Source organism: Triturus cristatus, chromosome 1_1 (genome assembly GCF_964204655.1).
Source record: "Triturus cristatus chromosome 1_1, aTriCri1.1, whole genome shotgun sequence".
NCBI classification, from domain to species: domain Eukaryota; kingdom Metazoa; phylum Chordata; class Amphibia; order Caudata; family Salamandridae; genus Triturus; species Triturus cristatus.
The window spans coordinates 936321179-936344131 of NC_140579.1; the positions used below are offsets into that span (position 1 = coordinate 936321179).

The following is a 22953-nucleotide window of genomic DNA, read 5'->3' on the forward strand; positions in this document are numbered from 1 at the left end:
TGCCACCAGCACTGAAGTCGACTCTGGCTAGCTAGTCCACCAGAGGAGGGTCAGAGTCTTGGAGTGAATTGACTATGTCATGGCAAAAAAGGACAAGGGCTCAGAACATTGGGCCTGATTAGCCCTCTAAGTTATTGCAAAACATGATCAGAACTGTTTACATCGTATCACAGTGCAATGCACCATCATTCTTTAATTGAAGATAAGGATAACATGGCAATAGTGAAGTATTCCATCTCAAATAGATTTCAGAAATGCTCATAAAACCACTAACAATGTTCAGACACAGAAAGGCTAAATTCAATAGTAGCATCATGTAAATAACGTTTTATGTAGCGAAAAGGTTAATTTCCATTACAAATATTTGGATACATAAAGGGTGAGGGAGCTTTCTCTTTGAAATTTGCATCCTTTCTGCTGCTAGTATATGTTTCTGGTGAGCAAAGTGTGTTTAAATGCAAAGTGGACTGCAGTACCATCTCCTGCCTACATGGGCAGACCTGAGCAAAAATATAAACACACTTGATGAAACACAGGTCCCCACAAGGCAATTTTTTTTTAAAAGTTGTAAAAATTGACACAGATGTTCCTGAAGTTATTTTTATTCATTTAGAAGACATTGCGTCGTGGGGACCTGGGTTCAGGTCCCCACAGTGCAATCAAGTCCCCGCAGCGTGAGTGTGTTATCATGCCCAAGTCCCCACAAGGATAGTAAACCCCCCCACACACACACACACACCCACACACCCACCCCACCCACCATAATTTCTTAACCATGAGAAGTTAGGCAGTGTATTTACAGATAAGCAAACACGCATAGCCTCCCCTACATTTCACCTGTAAATCATGTGCATACACTCTTCCTGCATCTCCTCGATAATGCCGCACTGCGACATGACACCTGTGTGTAAACATCTGTCCCTCCGCTCTCCTCTCTCATTCAGACCATGATGATTCTCAGATTTATGTGCACACAGATATCTCACCCTCTTTCTCCCTGGTTGCTCAGGCTATCTTCACCTACTGGATGACCTCCAACCTGTTCTCGTTGGCCCAGGTGGGCTTCCTGCGTATCCCAGCCGTGCGCACAAAGCTCCGGATCCCTGACAGAATTAAGCACGATCCATCTGTGCTTCCACAGCAGGAGGGCTTCCTAAAGGTCCTCAAAGCCGGTAAGACCATCGGTCTACTAAAGAGGTCTGGGGTGGGGCCTGGAACTGCAACCTTCGAACACGAACTGGCTCTTGTTCCCTAAGTGAAATATTATCGGGTGCCAAAACTACATTTGACTTTGCAAAAGGTGATCAGCTGTTCTCTTCGCAAAATATTTTAAGGACTATATTTGTGGGGTCTTAAAGTGAGGTGGTATACATCGAAGAAAGAGATTCATTGGTGCAGTTATAGAATCTTTACTGAGGGTTCGAATTGGATGATGGCGCTGTCTTCTATGTCAAATGGGCCAGCAACGCTATTAAATTGCATGTTGTTGATTAAAATTAATACAACATTTACACTAGCTTTAACTTGCTTTCAGTAATACCACAAATAAAGCATGTGGGATTATTAATTGAAGCCCTGTAAACCAATAAGGGTCGCCTGGACTTTCTGCATAGTGTACCTCATTTTGGTACATTACATAGAAAGCCAGCTTCCTACAGTGTGCATCCGCTATCATATGTGGCAAAACTGGTTTGAGGTGATTCTCCTTTCAAATGTTGGTATTGGTATTGGTATTGGTATTGGTATTTATAGAGCGCGACTGTCGCTCCGGAAGGAGCATCCTGGCGCTAACTGGAAAGTATGCTTGAGGTTGAGGGAAGGCGGGATTAGATGGCGTCCAGTACGTACTCGTCAGAAAGGCTGAAGGGATGCCTCTGGTTTGGAGCACCCACAACAGAGGCACAAAGAGGTGTGAAGTTTCTGCATGTGGTAGTCAGCGGCTTAACTGAATGTGTAATCAAGGAAGACAAATGCTGGGCCTAACCTAAAGAGCACCCTTCATCTTGCATATTATCTATAGTTCAACCCCATTCCTCTTGGTGTGGATTGTGGGTGTTTACCCAAAATCTTTTTATGTGGGACAGAAAGACCACTAGATACCATGAGGAAAATATTCCCCCCCCCAAAAAAGGGGTTTTCAGCTCATCCATGCATTGCGCCTTGATCCTAGTCCAGAATTTTTTTCTGACTCGCCCTGGGGCAGATAATTTGTCAACACCCTCCAACCCCTTTTCTTTGTAGCACGGAAAAAACTCTGGTGTCTAATGGGCTTTCTGCCCCATAACAGGACATGTTTAAGTTAAAAACCTTTTATCTGGTGTGAGTTATTTCAGGGGTGGGGGCTAGGTCGATGCCTGGGTGGGTTCCTCATACCCATTTATGCCCCTATTAAAATCCCTTGTCTAGTGGGCTTTCTGCCCCAAGACGGGGGGTGTTTAGAAAGTCTTTTGGGCCTGAGGGAGGAGGGGGTTGCTCCCCCCCCTCAAAATGCACTCTCTACTAGACTAGGAGAAAAACGCTTCCAATCTGCCCACGACAGGGGCAGAATGACTGCTAGAGATTATTATTGTACCCCAATTAAAATCTCTGGTGCCTAGTAGGCTGTCTGCGTCCCCGGTGACAGATTGGAGGTAGCAACCTCCAATCTGCTGTGGGGGTGGGTGGTGCAGGAAAACTTTTGGACTCTTCTGTGGCGATCCCCAATCAGGGATCCACTAAAGAAAGGGGAGCGTTTGGCCTTTATAATGATACCTCTCCCATCTGAATCTGTGCTCAGAGCCTGAGATAGGTCCCGGAACACCTAAGCAGTGTAAATAAAATGAGCCGATTAGCTCATTTCACTTTCACATTCAATTGTAATAACGTTAGCACTCCATGCGCGCTGATCGTCATTAAAAAAAGATATTTAAATGTCTTGGGTTGCTGGGGAAGCTCTATCTCAGCAGCCCGAAGTGAAATTTAAAAAAGGAAATCCATCTGGTGTTCGCACCAGAGAGATTTCCTGCTGCTAGGTCGTGCTGGAGCCATCCATAGCACCTGAGCACTAGTGCTATGGACGGCTTCAACACATTAATAGCATCCAAGCGCTTAAGAGGGGAATCAAAAGTTTAAGAAAAACTGGTCTAGGGTGAATATTCTTACAAAGGTCCTTCGACTTTCTACATCTTCGGCTGAGCAACCACTGCCCTTCAGTGGGGCACTCGTGCGACCTGTGAAAGAGACATAGGAAAAGCCCCATCAGCTCCTGAGATCTGCTCCAGCACCAGGTGAACTACCCATGCTATCATCCTGATGAAAAGACAAGCCTGGAGCATTCTGGAAATCCAACCTAATACAGAATCTAGCAAATTGGAGTCAGTGGGGAAAAAATATTTTTTTCAGCAGACATCCTGGCCCTAAGTGCTGCATGCATACATGGGATGGTATACTCATGCTCTGTGGGACATGGCTGCAATGGTTGTGTAAAGAGAATGTGTAATGTAACTGGTGCTCATGTAAAGTGCTCCAATACGTTCGGGTCGAGGTTTGTGCTATATAAAACTCAAAAAAAATAAAAAAAGGACAGGACATTTCTACATATGTAATCAGGGCTGGACTCTACTCCACAGGGGTCCCATCACTAAGGGTTTGGTGGAACAGTTCTGGGTCGCCCGGGTAACCTGTAGGAGATTCCTTTAAATCTACAGGATGGGATGACTATAACACCAATCTCCTTGGGAATACCAACCCGTACTTGTTCCCTGCAAAGCCCTCTCCACTGGACAACACTGCTACATAGTTTGAGGTCCCCTAAAGTGTAGCTACCTACCAGAAGGAAGAAATGTTTAAGCAGACAGAGGATGACAATATCCTGCTGGAGACGCTCTCCTCCACCTTGCGTTCCATGCTTTGCGTGCCCATGTTTAAAGGAATGCTTAAGCCCACTCCCAATATCTTTAAGGAGCTGGTAAAGGCAAGAGTTATCACCCCCAGGGTGTCTAAAAAAATATAAGGCATCTCCTTCTGACCCTGTTTACATTAGGGGCCAACCACCACCAGACTCCCTCGTAGTTCACACCGCCCGCAAGCCTGCCCTCGAAGACTACGACGACGTCGAGGGCAGGTATCTGTTTACCGTCGACTCAAGGCTCTAAGTCTAAACGACGATGACGCTCCACGTCGAGGAGAAGATCGACGAGGGAGGCGGAAGCAAGGGTGAGACCCTCTCATTCAACTTCCCCGCAGAGGTCGCTGTTGAAGACTTTGTCTCCTTGTTCGACGCATCGGCACAGATCGGCATCGACTCATCATCAGCGTCAAGGAGTAACCGGCAGTCGCCGTCGAGAAGACACCGCCGATCGCCGTAGAGAGGGCACAGACGGTCGGCGTCGAAGAGTCATCGGCGGTCGACGTCGAAGAGTCACTGGCGATCTACGCTGAGATGACACCGTTGATCGCAGACTCGATTGACATATTAAGCCTATCGACGTCGAGAGGGAGTTCTAGGTTGAGACGACTTCGAAGATCGCCGTCGACAAGTAGATCGAGGGGTGATCTTGCAGTGAATGGCTCCTTCCTCACTTCAGGCAGCTCGTAAAAGGAGTTGATTGATTTACTCCTCGGATACAGACTATTCACAAACATATTCACCTACAAGGACACCATCTCAGCCTACTTCTCCTCGGCCAGAGGAATGGCCTCCTCCGCCGCCGCCTCCACCTCCGCTGACACCACCGCCTCCTCCTCCTCCACCACCTCCTCCACCACCTCCTCCTCCACCACCTCCTCCACAACTGCCTCATCCTCCACCTCATACTCCACCTCATCCTCCACCTCATCCTCTGCCTCATCCTCTGCCTCATCCTCTGCCTCATCCTCCGCCTCATCCTCCACCTCCTCCTGGGCCTACTACTTCTTGACCCACGACTCCTGCTGCACCTTCGAGACCGAGGTCTAGGTCTCGTGCGAGAGATCGATCTCGCAGCCATCGACGTTCATCCACGCGCTCTCATCACCGACATCGTTATGAGAGATCTCGCTCCTGACACACCAGAGACACGTCCTCCACAAGTACTGGGAGATATTCGCTGACACTTGGATTCTCCAACTCAAAGGGGGTGTCTCCTATCGATGAAATTACTACCTTCAAGAGGTTCTAGTGTGAGGAGCGTCCAAGCTGAGTATTCCAATGTCCACTCCTGTACCATCAACTTCTGTAATTTTCGAAACCTTCCAGCAGAGACAAGCCTCTCTTTCCTTGCTTCCTCCGGTGCCAGGCTTATTGGAACCGGCGATGGAATTATTCTTAACGCCTTCTTCCATCAAATCGTCTCCTTCCAGGCTGCAGAAAAAATATCACCCGCTTGAGCAGGATCCCACATTCCTTCGGACGGATCCCACCACAGACTCTGTCATTGTTGTGGCAGCCAAGAAACCGCGTACTACGGCTCCAACGTCCACAGTTCCACCTGATAAAGTGAGCCGTAAGATAGATTCGGTGGGAAGGAAGGTATGCAATACAGCAGCTACCACAGTGAAGGCTGCTAGTGCTACAGCCCTGCTGGGCAGGTATGACCGGTCCCTTTGGGAGTCACTTCAGCAGTTCGCAGACCATCTGCCTAGGGACAAGAGGGAGGATTTTAACGAGATCCTAAATGAAGGACTTCTGGTTTCTAACCAAGTGATAAGTGCAGCGTCGGATACATCACTTCTATTGGCACATGGATATTGCCACGGAGTAGCCCTCAGAAGGCATTCATGGCTTCGTCTTACCTCGCTTAAGCCTGAAGCTCAACAACACATCATGAACCTGCCTTTTTCTGGAATGACCCTATTTGGCTCTCATGCGGATCAGGAGATGGCCCGCATAAAGGCTGAAATGGAGACCTTGAAAGCCTTAATTCTTGAAAAACCTAAGGAACAGCGCAAATCTATCCGCCCTTTCCAACATCGTTACTTGTCCCAGAGGTTTCAGAGGTACCAGGGCCATCAGACAAATCGGTAACAGTTGTACCAGCATTCGTTCCATCCGTTTGAAAAACGTCAACCTGGCGGACGGTCAAGCCGGCAACCTGCGCAAGGTAATAAGGCGCTTGCTGGTTCTACGCCCTGAAGCTTTTCTTCCCCCTCTTCTGTTACCCACTCCGTAGGGGTGAAGCATTCAGCAGTTCCTGGTAGAGTGGCAAAAAATAGCACAGGACAATTGGGTGCCAAATATTGTTCGCAATGGATACTCGCTACGTTTCACCAGCCCTCCTCCATCGATCTCTCCAACTCACTCACAATACCATTTGTATTAGTTGCAATTTGAGGCCAACATTCTTTTACAAAAAAGGGCAATCGAACCCGTTCCTCCTTTACAACGGGGAACAGGACTGTATTTGAGGTTCTTTCTGGTTCAAAAGAAAGACAAGAACGAGTTCAGATCCATTCTCGATCTACGACAAGCAAACAAATGGATTCAGAGAGAAACATTCCGAATGTTAGCGCTGCATCAAATTTACCCTCAAATTCATTTGGGGATTGGTTATGCACAATAGATCTGCAAGACGCATACTTCCACGTCCCCACAGCAAAGAAGCATTGCAAGTTCCTGAGGTTCACAGTAGGGAACAACCACTATCAATACTGTGTACTCCCATTCGGCCTGAAATCCGCTCCCAGGACCTTTTCAAACTGCTTGGCACTAGTTGCTACCCATCTGAGGAAGCACAAGGTGTTCGTCTACCCCTATTTAGACGACTGGCTGATCAAAGCATCCACTTGTCAGGAGGCTCAACTACACTTCAATTGGACCTCCGATCTTCTCCTTCGTTTGGGCCTTCACATCAATCAAACGAAGTCTGTCTCGACACCTGTCCAGTGTCTTCAATATCTGGGAGCAAACATCGATACACGCACGGCAAACGTGTATCCTTCAGAGAAGAGATGCGTAGCGATCCTTCTGAAGGCTCGGACTCTCATGACCATGTCTTTCCCAATGGTGAGAAAGGTCTCCTCTCTGCTGGGCTCCATGGCATCCTGTATCTTCCCCACTCCAAATGCACGGCTCCACATGAGATCCATGCAAGAATGTCTGGAGGATCAATGGGACCAGAGAATCAGGGATTGGGAGGACAGGATTCAGCTGTCACAACATGCCCTCCAGTCCATGAGATGGGGGTGTTCTCCCCGCAATCTCCTACGAGGGATTCCCTTCCACAAGGAGATACCGACGCAAACCATAGTAACGGATGCTTCTCTCCTCGGTTGGGGTGCACACACAGACCACCTTCAAATTTAGGGCAAGTGGTCCATGAAGAAATCCACATACCACATCAATCTACTGGAGCTACGAGTGGTTCATTTGGCTCTGAAAGCCTTCCAGCCATCATTCCGCACCACCTCCCTACTTGTCCAGACGGACAATACGACAACAATGTTCTGCCTCAATAAGCAGGGGGGTTCGAGATTCCGACCGTTATCTCGGGAAACCCAGACCATCTGGAAATGGCTCTTAGCCAGAAATCTAACCATCACAGCAACTCACCTCCCAGGTGTTCAAAATGCTCAAGCCGACGCTCTAAGCAGACTGCTTCAGGAAAACCACAAATGGGTCTTAAACGATGAGTTGGTGTGAGATATCTTCAGAAGATGGGGTACTCCAGAGGTCGATTTGTTCGCTACCGCAGAAAACAAATGCCAAAACTACGCCTCGAGGTTCTACCAACCGGGAACTCTGGGGAATGCCCTGTGGATAAACTGGTCAGGCAGATTTCTCTATGCCTTTCCTCCAATACCCCTGATCCCGGCAGTCCTCATCAAGCACTTGCAATCACAAGCCAAAATGATCCTCATTCGCTCCGGAGTGGCCGCGTCAGCGGTGGTTCACGGACCTTCTCCACCGGTCTCTCCTACCGCATCTCAGACTTCCCTGTCAGCCAGACCTTCTCACGAAATTCGGCGGACAGATGGTGCACCCCAACCTCTTGTCATTGAATTTTGCGGCATGGCTCCTGAGTTAGTGCAGTATGGACATTTGAATTTACCTCTGGACTGCATGGAGATACTTAAAGAAGCTAAAAGGCCATCCACACGCGGTGAACAGCCATTACAATGCGTTTTTTACCACGCGCAGCTTTTACATCACATGCGTTACAACGCATGCGATGTTACAACGCAATGCCATTACAACGCAAGTCTTTACATCGACTTGCGCTAGATGGCGTGCTAACATTACAAATAGTGTAGTTTACTATCCCAACACCTTCCCTACTGTTACGTGGACTGGAGTTGGAATAGTAAATTACACTTTTCTAATGTTAGCACGCCATCTAGTGCAAGTCGATGTAAAGACTTGCGTTGTAATGGCATAGCGTTGTAACATCGCATGCGTTGTAACGCATGCGATGTAACTGCACGCGTTGTAATGACACGCGTTGTAATGTCATACATCCTCCACATGCACGACTTATGCGTATAAATGGAAGAGATTCTGCTTCTGGTGCTCATTGAAGAATGAAGACCCTACTTCCTGCCAGGAAGATGTTATCCTTCCAACTTGCTACATTTAGCACAATCCAGCCTTTAATTTCCTTCCCTTAAAGTGCACCTAGCAGCTCTGACTGCTTACAAGAAATGCCCTTCACAAACTTTCTTTTTTTAAATCCCGGTCATTAGAGATTTTCTAGAAGGTTTGAAGAAAGTGTTTCTTCCATCAGACGTCCTTCCCCTCCATGGGAGCTTAATGTGGTTCTTTTTCGACTGATGCAGGAGCCTTTTGAACCCATTCATAGGGCTTCTCTCCAGCATCTGTCTTGGAAAACAGATTTCCTTGTAGCTATCACCTCTGCCCGCAGGGTTAGCGAACTCCAAGCACTATGTTGTCAAGAACCATACACAGTTTTCCATTCCTCTAAGGTGGTTATGAGGACACATCCGAAATTCCTCTCTAAAGTTATTTCGGATTTCCACATAAATCAAACTATTTCACTACCTTCCTTTTTTCAGCATCCCTCTTTTCCTGCTGAGAGGTCACTTCATTCCCTACATGTCAGGAGGGTTTGAAGTTTTATTTGGACAAAGCTAAGGATATTAGAAGATCAGATCAGTTATTTATAAACTATGGCTCTATCTCTACAGGCCTAGCTACCTCCAAATAATCCATCTCCCGATGGATTGTTTTATGTATTCAACTGTGCTACCAGAAAGCCAACAAGACTCTTCAAATTCAAATTCAAATCACTTTATTCGATCAATAAAAATATCAATCATAAAAGTACAAAGTACAAAAATGCATCACAAGTTAATAACCAGAAAGACCAAGAAAGTTCGTAACAGCGAATGGTCAGTTTTCTAGTTCTCTAGATGGATATAAAAAGTAAACAGGGCTAAAAACAAGGCTAAAAATGGATCAAGCCACAGATAATATATACAAAAAAAAAAAAAAAACCCGTCCAGAAGAAAAGGGCTCGGTGGACAATGCTCACAACATATCATTTAGCTAATTTTCCCTTGACAAGCCTTTGCCTAATCCTCCAAGCATGTCCCAAAAACTTTGCTGTACCACAGATAACACTTGGGATTAACGTCTCATAAGTTAAAATGCGTAAGGCCACCCGATGGGAAGAACAGCCCAAATTGGAACAAACCGGTTTTAGCCACCTGGACCTCACTTGGCTGTATGCCCTACAAGCAAAGAAGAAATGTGCTATAGATTCCGTAGGGCAAGCACAGCCCGGACAGCCCTCAATATTTCCCGAGTGGCCGCTCCAACCATACTGGAAATCACGGAGAGGGAGTGTACCATACCTGAATTTCAGGTAGAGCACTCTGTCCCCCGGGGACTCGATGAGGTCAAGGAAGGGTTCCAGTTTTAGGGTGGGCCAACAAGACTCTTATTAGTAAGCCTAGGGCTCACTCTACCAGAGGGCAAGCGGCTACAGCGGCTTTACTTCGTAATATACCCATTTCAGAGCTCTGTAAAGCTGCCACCTGGAAATCGGTCCATACATTCACAAAACACTACTGCCTGGACACTGACGCCAAAGCAGATGTTCAGGTTGGACAGGCTTCCCTTCGGAATCTGTTTGCCTAAACTGAAATGTAATTTCTCGGTTTTCTTCCACCGCGTGGGTGTTTATGGGATGGGTTTGCTAGTCTATTCAAACGCTTATGACTATACACGGAAATCCCCTACAAGAGAAGGAGTAGTTTCTTACCTGTAACTCCAGTTCTCTTGTAGGGGTATTTCCGCGATAAGTCCTAAGCAAGACTTATCCAGGATTTAGAATAGACATTCAGTTCTCTACGCCTTCAAAAAGAACTGAAGTAACTGTCACTGGCTGGGCATCATAGGATACCGGTGGTCTCTGGAGACACTTAAAGGCAAGGTATCCATTTTCAGACATATAATGACAGCCTATGGGGGGGGGCTTCTTTGTCCAACCCTTTCATCTCTATCGTGAAAAAAGAAGTTTTGTGAAGGGGAGCTTTCTAGATGTATTAAACTCCATAAATTGACAAATTTAAACTTGCTGGCTATCTTTTTTCACTTCAAGATGAAGTAATGGCCAGTGTGGCCTAATTAGTTAGACTGCATTATTGTCTTTCATCTCTTAAGTGTCTATGCAGGCCTTCCTGAAGAAAGGCGAAAGATGACAACTTAAGAAGATATATCTAAGAAGTGCTCCGGGGTCCCCGCACGCGGGCGGTACTATTCAAATGCTTATGACATCACGGAAATACCGCTACAAGAGAACTGGAGTTACAGGTAAGAAACTACTCCTTCCTAAAGGTGCAGGGGAAAGACAGGTCTTTCTAAAAAAGTGCCCTCACACACCCCGAAGGATGTCATGCTTCATCATTGGGCCTGCTACTCATCGGGCCAGCGCTGCAATGCCCGACAGGCACCCACGAAGGGGCTCTTTGGTGGACATCTTTTGGTGATAAAGTCGTAGGGTGAGTGGGGGTGTGTGGGCTAGGTAGTGCGGTGAGTGTGATGATAAACTAGGTCTGGAGCATCCCTAAAAAATTTATTTATTCCCAGGGAGCACGAGCCTAGCTAAAAATAGTGAACCCCGGCTGGATGTAATGATCCTATAAGGCTAGTGTGGTGCATAGGGTTGACATGTTTCATGCCAGAGTAGCCCCTCACGGGTCTGGTGGCACTTCATCAGGACCAAAAAGGGATTTTGTAGTACTCTAGCACTACCGCAGTGCTGGTGCTGCAGATCAGAACTTATAAATTCTCCCTACTTCCACGGACAGAGTAATTTCACAGTCATACGCACATACACTCATCATACGCTGGGGCCCATCACACCAATATTCATTCTATTACTCTATCCACACTGAATATATGAGAGAACTCCTAAATCAATCTGCATCTAATCTGAGGTCAATGCAACCTAATTGATTTGTCTCGAGTCATGATTTTAAACAGTTTAAACACATTTGAGATCTCAATAAAATGACAAAGAAATAACCACCCGACACTGAAATTCAAACAAGGAATTACTTTATCTAAATTAGTTCAAATGAAAAGTTATTCAATTGCAAAATCATCATTCTCATAATTACCTATTCTAGCTAAATGTCGTATTTTAGGTCAGGACAGGTCTCTCAGGAAAGAATCAAAGTCTCTTGAGTCGCCGTCCTCTCAATCAGCATCGATCCTCTTGTGCATAAGTTCAGGAAGAAGTGGCCTTAGACCCTCTCTAGTCTAACAATATTTATACCAAAACTTACACATTAAAAGTTACAAACAAGCTCTAAGCGTCCGTTGAGCAGAGCGAGCAGGAAAGGATGTCGGCTCGCAACATTTAGAAAAATCTCCGCTCTTGAATATCTCAAAAATAAAAACACGGAAAAAGGAAGCACAAACTAAATTCGCAACATCCATGGATGCTCTTCTCCGGAATTATAGTGAAGCCACCGCAAGTTTATCAAAATGTTCATTTGTGACAATTGTTCTTCCTCCAAGTATATCTGGCGATGAGCCCAGAGCTGCTGTTCTTTCATAACTTTTAGCTCAGATAGAGGCCGAGGTCATTCAACCATATTCAGCGAGGCCTCTCTTCATATTTCATCTACTCAAATGCAGGCTGTAGATGTCGGCCATTTCTCAATAGGCCAAAATGGACAATCTTAATTAAAAGAAACACAAAACAACGTTACTACATCGTATTGATTATACAGTGTTAATTCCCACTAATACCCTTATGTGTATGTAATTATCTAGCCATTTGCGACATAAAAAAAAAACATTAAAGCATATTATTTTAAAGCGCAAACACATAACAAATAGCACTTTAGCCACACTTATTTAATTAATTTGCTCACCAACTTAGTTCACTTATTAATCAAGCCATGCAATTGCATTCCCACGTGTAATTCTTTCATTAGTAAGGTTGATTAGTCAAAACACCTGACAAAATTAATACTTAATAATTAGTCCTTAGTAATTTTAATTATGACATATAAAATATAAACTGAAGTTTGAGTTTAAATAGAAAACCCTGCTCCAGCAATCCCCCCTTTGGTGATATATCATCACCACAAAAATCCAACCCAAAATATTTAGTCCCCTTTTCTTAGGAGAAATGCAAATGTCTGTTTGTGTTTACATTAAACACCAGTTTCTCTTTCATCATCTCTTTTAGTTTCTAAATACATGCTCTCTCTAAATCCTTCTAATTCAATTTCTTGTGGGTCTCTTTTTGACCTCTTTTGTCTCTTTTCAGTATTTTCTTTTACTATTTTCTTTTTATTCCTCCTATTTCTACAACATAAACACCCTAATCTAAGAATCAATAAAGCAACAATCACACATGTCAATGGAAATAATATCCTACCAAAAATGGTATTACCTATCTTAGCTATAAAACAGCAATCATCTTATTAGCCATTTTAGTCCAGATACTCTCAGCTTCCAGTGGTACTAATTCTTCATGCAAATCAGTATTATTTTTGATATAGACCTTTAGATCTTTGCTTTCATCAGGAATGTAAGTGCAACAATGAACTTTCAGCATTCCACAGACTCCACCCTCCACCCTCCTTTGCCAATAGAATATCAAGGGCAAGTCGATTTTGCATAGACATGGCGCGTAAGGCAACCATCTCTGTATTTACCAACAGAAATCCTCCAGCGGTGCTTGTCGATAAGCGATCCACCACTGTTGACAGTTTCCGAATTCCATATGCATTTAATGAAATTCCCACTGCCGGAATCAAAGCTCCAAAAATATCTCCTACAATTTCTGACCAAGTTTCTCTTCTAAAACGCGTTAGTAGATTAATTTGTTCTGCATCTTCTATTCTATCCATATGGAAAATCTTTGGAAAGACCAGGCCAACATAACATGTGCCATACCAATGGTCAGGCAACCTGTAATAAGCCTTATTCCCACAAATATAATACACTCCCGGGAAAACTGGATCTTCTCCTCCTTTGAATCCCCATCCTGTTGCAATAAAGTATGTATCATGGCACTCACTAGTCCCAACAAAATAGTTATCATATTGGGATTTCCTTCTGGTAATGCATAGTTTACCCTTCTGTGGTACATCTAAAGCCAAAGTTGGACTGGCCCCATTCTTCAACTCTTTTCCCATCTCAATGTCCCACACTGTCTCACTCATTTTATATTCCCCTGCCTTTTCATGCATGCTCATTCTCCTTTTCTCTACCATGTCTAGGAAAGCTTTTTCCTCTTCCTTCAAACTACAAGTTAAATTGTTTCTAAAAATGTAATCTAATGTTAATTCTTCTGTTTCAATAAAAATCTCACCAAAAATGTTAGCTTCTTTAGCAGGATTCAGTTTTTTATTCATAGGCAATTGCCCAAAAATGTTATCCTTATTAGACATCTCATAATCTATTTTCCCTAACAAATAAAAAATACTACTCAACACACTACATGAAATTCCATACGTAGCTGGAAGATGATGATAAGTAACTCCCTCTGAAACGGATGCAGGCAATTGCATACAGACATAGCAATCCCTTACCTCCATTGTCTTCACATATTCAGACAATAATTTTGAAAAAACATTGCTAGAAAAATCATTAATTGATTGATCTATCCTTATGTATGTATATATCACTAATTCTAGTTGGCACTACTTTTTGTGAACTCTTCTCTATGTTAGTCATATTCTCAGTATGTATTCCAAAAGTGTCTATTGTAACTCTAAAAGTAACTAATAAAGCAAGTACACTCCATAGTAGCATTAATAATCCTGTACAGCAGCAGCACATTCTACACCATCTTTTCAAGAAGGTACATCTACTTTGATTATTTTCTGTGTTAACCATCTTATTACTTTGGCAGTGTCTTTTGACTTTGCCTCTACTACTCCACTACTGAATCCCTAGAACAAAATCTGTTAATTTTAGAACTCTTCTTTTCACTCTTTCCCAAGTGACTCCTTTAGTTCACTCAATTTGGATTTTCATCACTTTCACTTCTTCTTCAGCAACATCAAATTGTATCAGATCCTGAACATCCTGAGCATCTGACTCTTCTCCAATATCAGTCAAGATAACTTTCAGGATTCCAACAGTTTTCTCCTCCTCAACCACTCTCCGTAAGGTCCCCTCTGGATTTCCTTGACTTTCTGCCTCTTCTTCTCCTTCAGACAGCGCCACATACGTCCATTCCGGTGACCTATACTTCTGGTTGGGCTTTCTGATTCTCTTGATCTCCTCTGGTTCCTTTGATTTCTTTTGTTCTTCCTCTTTTGCTTGATTTTGACTTGACACCTCGTTCACCTGTTCAGCTTTCGATGAATTCACTCGTGTCAGTCGATACCTCAGCCTCTTTATCTTGTTAGGCCAAAGATCTCCTTTTACACTTCTTTTCTGTTTCCCTTCTCTGTTGTTTCTTTCTCCAATCCAAGTTCTCTTTCTCAGAACTCGACCCTCTGGTTTCTCATTCTCATTCTCATCAGATTCCGTCTCATTTGCCTCTTGTTCATCAACGATTCTCTCTTTTTCCACAGTCTTCTTCTCCACCGATTGAGATTTCCCTACTACTGTCCCTCCTCGGATCTCCGACACGCAATCTTCTCGCTGTCTACTTGTCCCTTCACCTAGCTTATCATGACCTAGAGATCGGGGGGATATGCTGAGGAGATTGATGTCTGAGGAGGAATTGGAGGTGGTACTCACACCTTCTGCCTCGTCAGTGCTGGTGCCGGGGAAGGACCCCTTGCCTGTCTGATTTTGTGAGACTGGGACCATAGATACTGTTTACCTGTGCGGGGGAAGAGATGCTGCCTAGGGTGACTGGGGCAGTAGGGGGATGACTGCACCCTCATACATGTCTGGAAGTCCCACTTGAGCTGGAGGGGGGGGGCTCGATTTTGTTCCTTCCTGCTGTTGGGACCTAGTCATCTTGAGACAGCCCTGTGTGACGCCGGACTCTGTGTCGACTCTTATGGGTGCCCCCGTCTGATGGGGGAGGGCTGCTGTCTCCCTCTGACCATGCCGGGTGCCTGGGCATTGCTCCTCTTTTGTTTTTGTTCATTGTGTAGTGCACTTGTGGGTGTTTGTGCCCCTCGCTGCTTTGTTGCTCCCACAGTTATCTGTTTTTTATACATGAATAATGGTTGTATCCCTCACATAGGGTTGTATCGTATACTAGTGTGGTGTTTGGGCACTCTTTAATTGCCTCTACATTGCCTATGCTGACAGTGGTGCTTGGCTCTCCTGTGCAAAATGTCTCACTTGAATTCCAGGATATGTATTGCTATATGCCATTTTCTCAATAGTAGGTCTGCAGTGTACTGATGTATACTGCACCATGCTATGTATGTTCTGCACCTGTTTTCGTGTCACCTCGATGAGCTTTTTCCAATTGTCAATCGAGCTGCCCTCGATGGACTGTTTCCTGATGTTCCACCCACGCTACCCTCAGCGCCCTAGTTTCGCTGCATAGGACTAGACTGACGAGTTTGGGTGCTGTCTCCAGTCAGCGGTCCCAGCTTGAGTTTCTACTGTTTCCACATTAGGACTTTACTTGTTGTTGTTGGCGCGCTCCGTTCTGAGCGCAGGTACGTCCCACGGCCATTGCCTTTGGTACACTCGCCCTGAGGAAGGTGAGACCCACATTGCGGTCGAACACCGAAACGCACGTCGGCGCTGAAATATCTTCGTGGACCACAAACGTCTATGACCAACCTCTTAATTTCATCTTTTAATATTTTGATCTCAATTTCATGGACTATTTGATTATACAGTGTTGCCTTTTTCACTTTCTCATATGTTGAATTCATTATCCTTTGTTGTCTTTGTCTAAAAGGATTCTTGCTTTCTAATGTATTAATATTGAGGTCTAGTCCATACGATGATATTGGTCCACGTGCCATTGTGTTGCTTTATTGATGATGTGTTTATTGTTGGATTCCTGAATCTCAGGACGTATGAGTATGTGTGGGTATGAGTTTGGTTGTCTGAATGACTGAGTGTGCGTGGGGTGGGATGTGCTTTGTCTTTATCAATTGTCCATTTTATAATTAAATATTATGAATTGAATATAAATAAATGTTGATATGTTTTGATATTTCAATTGTGGTATGTTTTTGTCAGTAAGCCAGTTTCTCAGGTGTTTATAAATTTGTGACGCATTGCGCATCTTGATTTATACAGGTAGAGAATCTTTGTTTGAGTAGTTTACTGCACCTGTTTTCGTTCTGGATGTTCTTCAGTGACTGAGGTGTGTTGACCCATGTCCCATGTTGTAACTTTGGTTTGCTGAAACAAAATGTGAATGACAGTTGAACAAACCAATGGATGAAAAGGGCAGACAAAAAGTCCCTCAGTGTATGTTTATATGTATGCATTTTTATTTATTAATTGTTAGGATTACATGACACTGGGAAGACAGCTAAAGCGGTCTCTAGAGCAGATCTAAAATGCCTGAGCAGCAGCGCTCTATCATTATTGGCTAATCCTAATCATTTGACAAGCAAGAAGGAAGGAGTTAAATCTGCAGAATATATACTAGAACAAATGCATGCAGCTTATCAAAGACAGTGCTCATATTAAAATGCAAGCAGGAGGGAAAGACCAGTACGATTCAGCCAGAAACATCCACGGAGATATTTTAAAATCATGCTATCACCCAACCATAAACTATACTGTTTAAGGCCTCTATAATTTTCAATACCTGTATGTGCCCATTGGCTAAGGTAGTTATGCGTTTCAAACCTGAGGGCCAAATGTTTGCTGAAGGCTCTCTAGTAATCAAACATTTGGGAAGCCAAGCAAAGACCAATCCCACTCCCTCTTACATTAGCTGCACTCGAAGCAACCCTGGTAATTAAATGTAGCAAACTGACTCAATAGGCAAAACTTATAGGCTCTTCCTTGGCACCCACCCACCCTTCATTCCCTTTAGATGATTTCAAACGCTCTGAAGAGGTTTATGACGTCAATAGATAGTAAATAAAGCAACAAGTAAAGCAACCTAGTAATTCTTTCAGTAGACCCTTTGAGGTCAAAGCCCACCAGACAGCACGGCTGTCTGGTTTAACAACATCATCTTGGGGATATATAGAAAGCTATCCTGGAAATGCATTCCGCCCATTTATTACTATTGGCTTTGTAACTCACATTTGTTTGCTTTATATTTGCTGGCTCTATTTGTTTTTTGGCTGTCCAGCTTGAGTTTGTCCCTTCCCTTGCCCAAACACTATTTACTGTATTCTCCACAAGTGCTCACTTTCTGTGAATGGGCTTTTAAATCTTTTTCCTATCTTGTCACATTTGTTGTGCTTTCAAAGGCAGAAGTCCATGTCAGGCTCTGTCTTCCTGGGAGCTTGGTGTTTACGTTTCTTTCTCAGATTTCAAAGTGAGAGAATTTATGTGACTATCATGCTGACTACTGGAGGACTGCTTGAGAAGGCTCCGTGATGTTTTTTTTTCTAGCAGACAGCAAATGTTTAAATGTCTGTAGGTGAACTGTGCAGATATTTCAGTATATATCAGAATTAGAAAAGGACAAAGGAAGAGCATATATTTTTTGCTAATTCTGAAGTGTGGTGGAAATGTATATGTTAATATGATCAAAACAAATCAGTACACTAGGTGATGACATTTTCACACATTATCATTTGTACGCTCTATATTTTTAGCAGCAAAACTGTATGTCTCTGCAAATGTAATGAATGGTCATTTCAAATGAAGATGTGTTGTCTATAATGGCACTGTGCTACCACACAATGTATATTCTTCTATGCCACTCCACACTGCATTATTGCACTCTACTCTGCACCCCTCCACGTCACTCTTCACTTCTCTACTCTGCAACACTGCACTCTGTGCCTATGCACTCTATGCCAATGCACTTTACTCTGCACCACTCCGCGAGTGCACTCTATGCCACTACTCTCCACCACTACACTCTACTATGCACCACTCCACTCTGAAACAAATTTACTCTGCACCACTGCACTCCACTTGGCGCCACTGCCCTCCACTTGGCACCACTGCACTCCACTTGGCGCCACGGCACTCCACTTGGTGCCACAGCACTCTGCATCACGTCACTGTAGATCACTGCACTCTACACTAATATACTCTGCACCACTGCGCTCTACACTACTATACTCTGCACCACTGCGCTCTACACCACTATACTATACTCTACTCCGCAAAACTTTACACCTTTGCACTCTACGCTATTGTACTCTACATCACTGCACTCTGTGCCACTCTAGTCTACTCTGCACCACTGAACTCCAAGCCAATGCACTCTACACCACTCTACTATACATCACTGCACTGTAACAGTCTATTCTGCATCTCTGCACTCTCTGCCACTAAACTCTATGCCGCTGCACTGCATGCTGCGCCAGTCTACTCTATACCACTCTAATTTACGCCACTCTACTGTAAAGTACTGCTTTCAATGCCAGTGCACTAAACACTACTTTACTCACAACCAATGCACTCTGCGCCAATTACTCTGCACTACTACACTCTACGCCACTATACTCTACTCTGCAACACTCTATGCCACTGCACTCTAAGCCACTCTATTATAAGCTGCACCACTGTACTCTATGCCCCTGCTGTCTGCACCCCTCTACTCTGCACCTTTCCACTCAGCCACTGCACTCTCTGCTACTGAATTCAGTTCCACTGTACTCTGCACCACTGCAGGCTACGACCCTCTACAACATTGTGCCCTGTCAGTGCACTCTATGCCACTCTACTCTACACCACTGCAGTTTATGCCACTGCACTCTACTCTGCACCACTCAACTCTGCACTACTGTACCACACTGCCATTACTCTCTGCATCACTCCACGCCACTGTAATCTTTTCTGCACCACTGCACTCCATGCCACTAAACTCTGTGCCACTATTCTAAGCCACTGCACTCTATGCCACTCTACTTTACACCTTTGCACTCTATCCTGCATCACTCCACTCTATCCTGACCCACTCCACTCTACACCACTTCACTCTGCTCTGAAACAATCTACTCTACACTGCTGCACTTTATGCCACTGCAGACTACTCCGCACCCCTCTACAGTACACCACTGCACTCTACGCCAATTAACTCTACACCACTTTAATCAAAGCCAATGCACTCTGCGCCAATCTACTCTGCATTGCTGTAGTTTACCGGGGGTCTAGCAAAATCCTGCAATGTGAGCAGAAGTTTAGGTAGAAGGCTAATTAATCCCACATAGCAAAAGAGGGAGTAAGAAAAGAAGAAAGAGACGTCATCTTGTAGTCCTCTGACGTTTTTACCATCCATTAGGGGTCATGCGCTGACGCTTCCTCTTTTGTTTTTGCAGTTGACATTTATGAGGTTTCCAGCGCTTTGACATTGTCTTTACCTCCGTAGCGAGTGAGATGTATACAGTTACACAGAGATCATACCAGGCAGAGTGCCTAAACCTTCTATGAACTACAGACGTCATTGCACGGACGTCATTTTGTAGCCCTCTGACGTTTTTCCATCATCCACCTGTGGTCAGGCCCTGACGCGTATTTCACGCGCTCGCGTTTGAAATCGACGAGGTTTCTAAGCTTTATAAACACCTTTTGCAGGATGCTCCGGTCACCTCCTTTCTCCTGACTCGGTAGCCACAACGGGCCAACGACGGATAGGTGAGCACTTTTTTCCTAGGAATATCGGTCACTTTCGAGGCAGCTTACCTTGTAGCGCCCTTGAATGACATCCGAATGACATGCTTTGACATTACCACTACGCCCCTCTGTCCATCCGCAGTGATTCATATCACGGGGGAATTACTACCAATGGGGTAAAGATCTCTTGGCTCTCTGTGCCATCCTTTTGGTGTGTATTTTAAACCATAGCGTTTCCGAATGATATGTATTGACATTACCACTGCGTCTCTTGCACCTTACAGAACCCCTCTCCATCCGCAGTGATTCACAATTTGGGTCAATTACCACTTGCTATTTTGAATATGCCTTAGGTGTTTTCACATTGCCTCTCCAAACATGGCGTTGATTACAATGGTTAAGTTGTAAGCCACGGCCATTCTATACTGAATAACCCTGGCTATTCCACATTCCACGGTCATTTGTCACAGCTCCAGGACTAGGGATTCTTCACTTAGGCTTACATAGATGTGAATTTTACGTATATACACACTTGGTATACAGTTGCTAGTAGTAATTTTTACTAGCACCCCTCCAAAGATGCATAGTCTTTTCCGATCATTTTCTGGTTTCTGTTAGTTTACTTTTTTTCTTTAACACAGAGCGGGGCCTCCTAGTCCTGAGCCAGGTTCCAGGCGAGGTGAGGTCCGTTCCTCGATCATTACGGGTAAGCACCCTTTGACATGAGGTTTGGTATAAATGCACATTTGGGAGTACTATTTTGAAGACTGAGACGTTGTTCATATGTTTTCTTGACAGATGCTCACTGCATCCTTTTGAAGCGGAGGATCTACTGAAGGTTGTATAAAGTCCTACCTTCAGATGATAGTGAGACAAGCACTTTTCCTTTTTTTAACTATACATTGTGTTTATACACTATTGCAGTAGCGAAAATCTAACAACAAGGGTCCTGAAGAAAGCCGCATGGAGAAATGGTTCCCACTGGGCTGAAACATGTCGACCTTCTTACATAGCATTTATTTGTTGAACACTGCTTTTTGCACTGTTGTTTTATTTAGAGTGTGAGATACATATTAAACTAGTAGCATTTTCTCACAACTCTATTTTAATATACCACTTTAATCTTCCTTTTTTTCAGCACTGCACTCTTCTCAATTGTTCTATCACTTTGCAATTGTTGGTCTCCTCGCTCCAATACTTTGACGATCTTGGGCCATTTTGAGTGAAATCACTCCAAATTAGATGCTCTCTATGATCAAGAGATGCATCTTATCCTGGATTGGATGACCAGATGATAGGATTGATCCCTTAGACAATTGATTGTTATCCAAGCTTCGCTCTGAGGTCCTTTCAGATTGCATTTGGATGTCTCTTTCTTCTTTTCTTACTCCCTCTTTTGCTATGTGGGATTAATTAGCCTTCTACCTACACTTCTGCTCACATTGCAGGATTTTGCTAGACCCCCGGTTCCTTTCGTTTGTTTTGCAACTATAGGATTAGGGGATTAGAATTTAGGCAGGTCATTAAACTTTCCCTTAGACCCCATCATACTTGTTGTGTTTTCTTGCTGTAGTTTACGCCATTTCATTCTAGGCCCCTCTATGGCACTCCACTCTGACTCTCTACTGCATTAAACTCAACTCCACTCTGACACTCTACTCCACTCTACAACACGACTCCACTCTACGACGCTTTATGCAACTCCCTCTATGCCACTCCACTCCATTCCATTCCACTTTACTCCACTCTATTATACGACACACTATTCCACTCCACTCTGACACACTTCTCCCTACCCCACTCAACAACACTCTACTCCAGAGGTCTTCAAACTGGGGGGCAGGCCCCCCTAGGGGAGCCTCAAGTTATCCCAAGGGGGCGCCAGGCTGTAGCCAAAAGAAGCATTAAGCTCACAGCAGTGCTTTGTTTTAAGCGGGGGGGAAAAAGTGCCACTAAGCCTCTCTCTCTCTGTAATGGGTAATCACTAACATCTTTTTTCATTTATATCTGGCTGGGAGAAGGTGTCAAAAGGGAAGGGACTCCGAATATTCTTCTACACCCCCATTTCTAATAATCACACTGTGGGTATTTTTACAGGTTAGTAGGGCCTGCCTGACCAGAATGGTATGTTTGGCAATCATGTATGTGGTTGCATTTTTTAAACAGTAAGAGAATTTAGCTGTAATGTTTGAATATGTTTCCTCTTTAAATAAGTCGAGACATAATCAAACATTGTCAATATAATGGAATAATTAAAAAAAAAATCAGAGGGGCCCGATTAATTAAATTTTTTCACTGGGGGGGCGCGGGTTTATAAAGTTTGAAGACCACTGCTTCTACTCCTTGCCATTGCACTTGCCTACACTACTCCACTCTGTACCACTCCACGGCAATCTACTCTATGCAGTTCTGTCTACGCCACTCCCCGGCACTGTCACTCCACGACATCCTACGCTCTTCAATTCTACGACATTCTATTCCCTCCACGCCCCTCCATTCCACCCGCGCCTCTCCTTTCTACACCACTGTACGCCACTCCAGAACATTCCACTGTACTCCTCTTTGACACTCCATACCACACTCCATACCACACTCCTTTACCCCACTAACTTTTAGCCATGCTGAACGGCAGCCACGCTGGTGTACATCATGGCTAATACATATTGGCAAAGCCAATGGCCCTTGCATAGGCGAGACCTATTGACTTTGCCAATACTTATTACAATAAGACAAATCGTCAAAGCTTCACATCCATATTCCCAGAGAGGTCACTTGGGCAATGTTCTTTATATGTGCCTGCACAGGCCAGTTGTGTACAAGTTCCACCCACCTTACTACTACACACCGGCAGCATGTAGACATAAATGCAGTGATAACAATGT

At 44.3% G+C, this 22953-nt stretch overlaps 1 pseudogene across 1 annotated transcript in view; it reads left to right on the forward strand.

Annotated features, from left to right (window-relative positions):
* Positions 1–22953, forward strand: part of LOC146871315 (mitochondrial inner membrane protein OXA1L-like) — a 577675-nt pseudogene that overhangs the window by 542865 nt on the left and 11857 nt on the right. Inside the window, exon 8 of the transcript XR_014959541.1 lies at positions 1010–1172. The product of XR_014959541.1 is annotated as a mitochondrial inner membrane protein OXA1L-like (transcript). The remainder of the gene's footprint in view (positions 1–1009; positions 1173–22953) is intronic.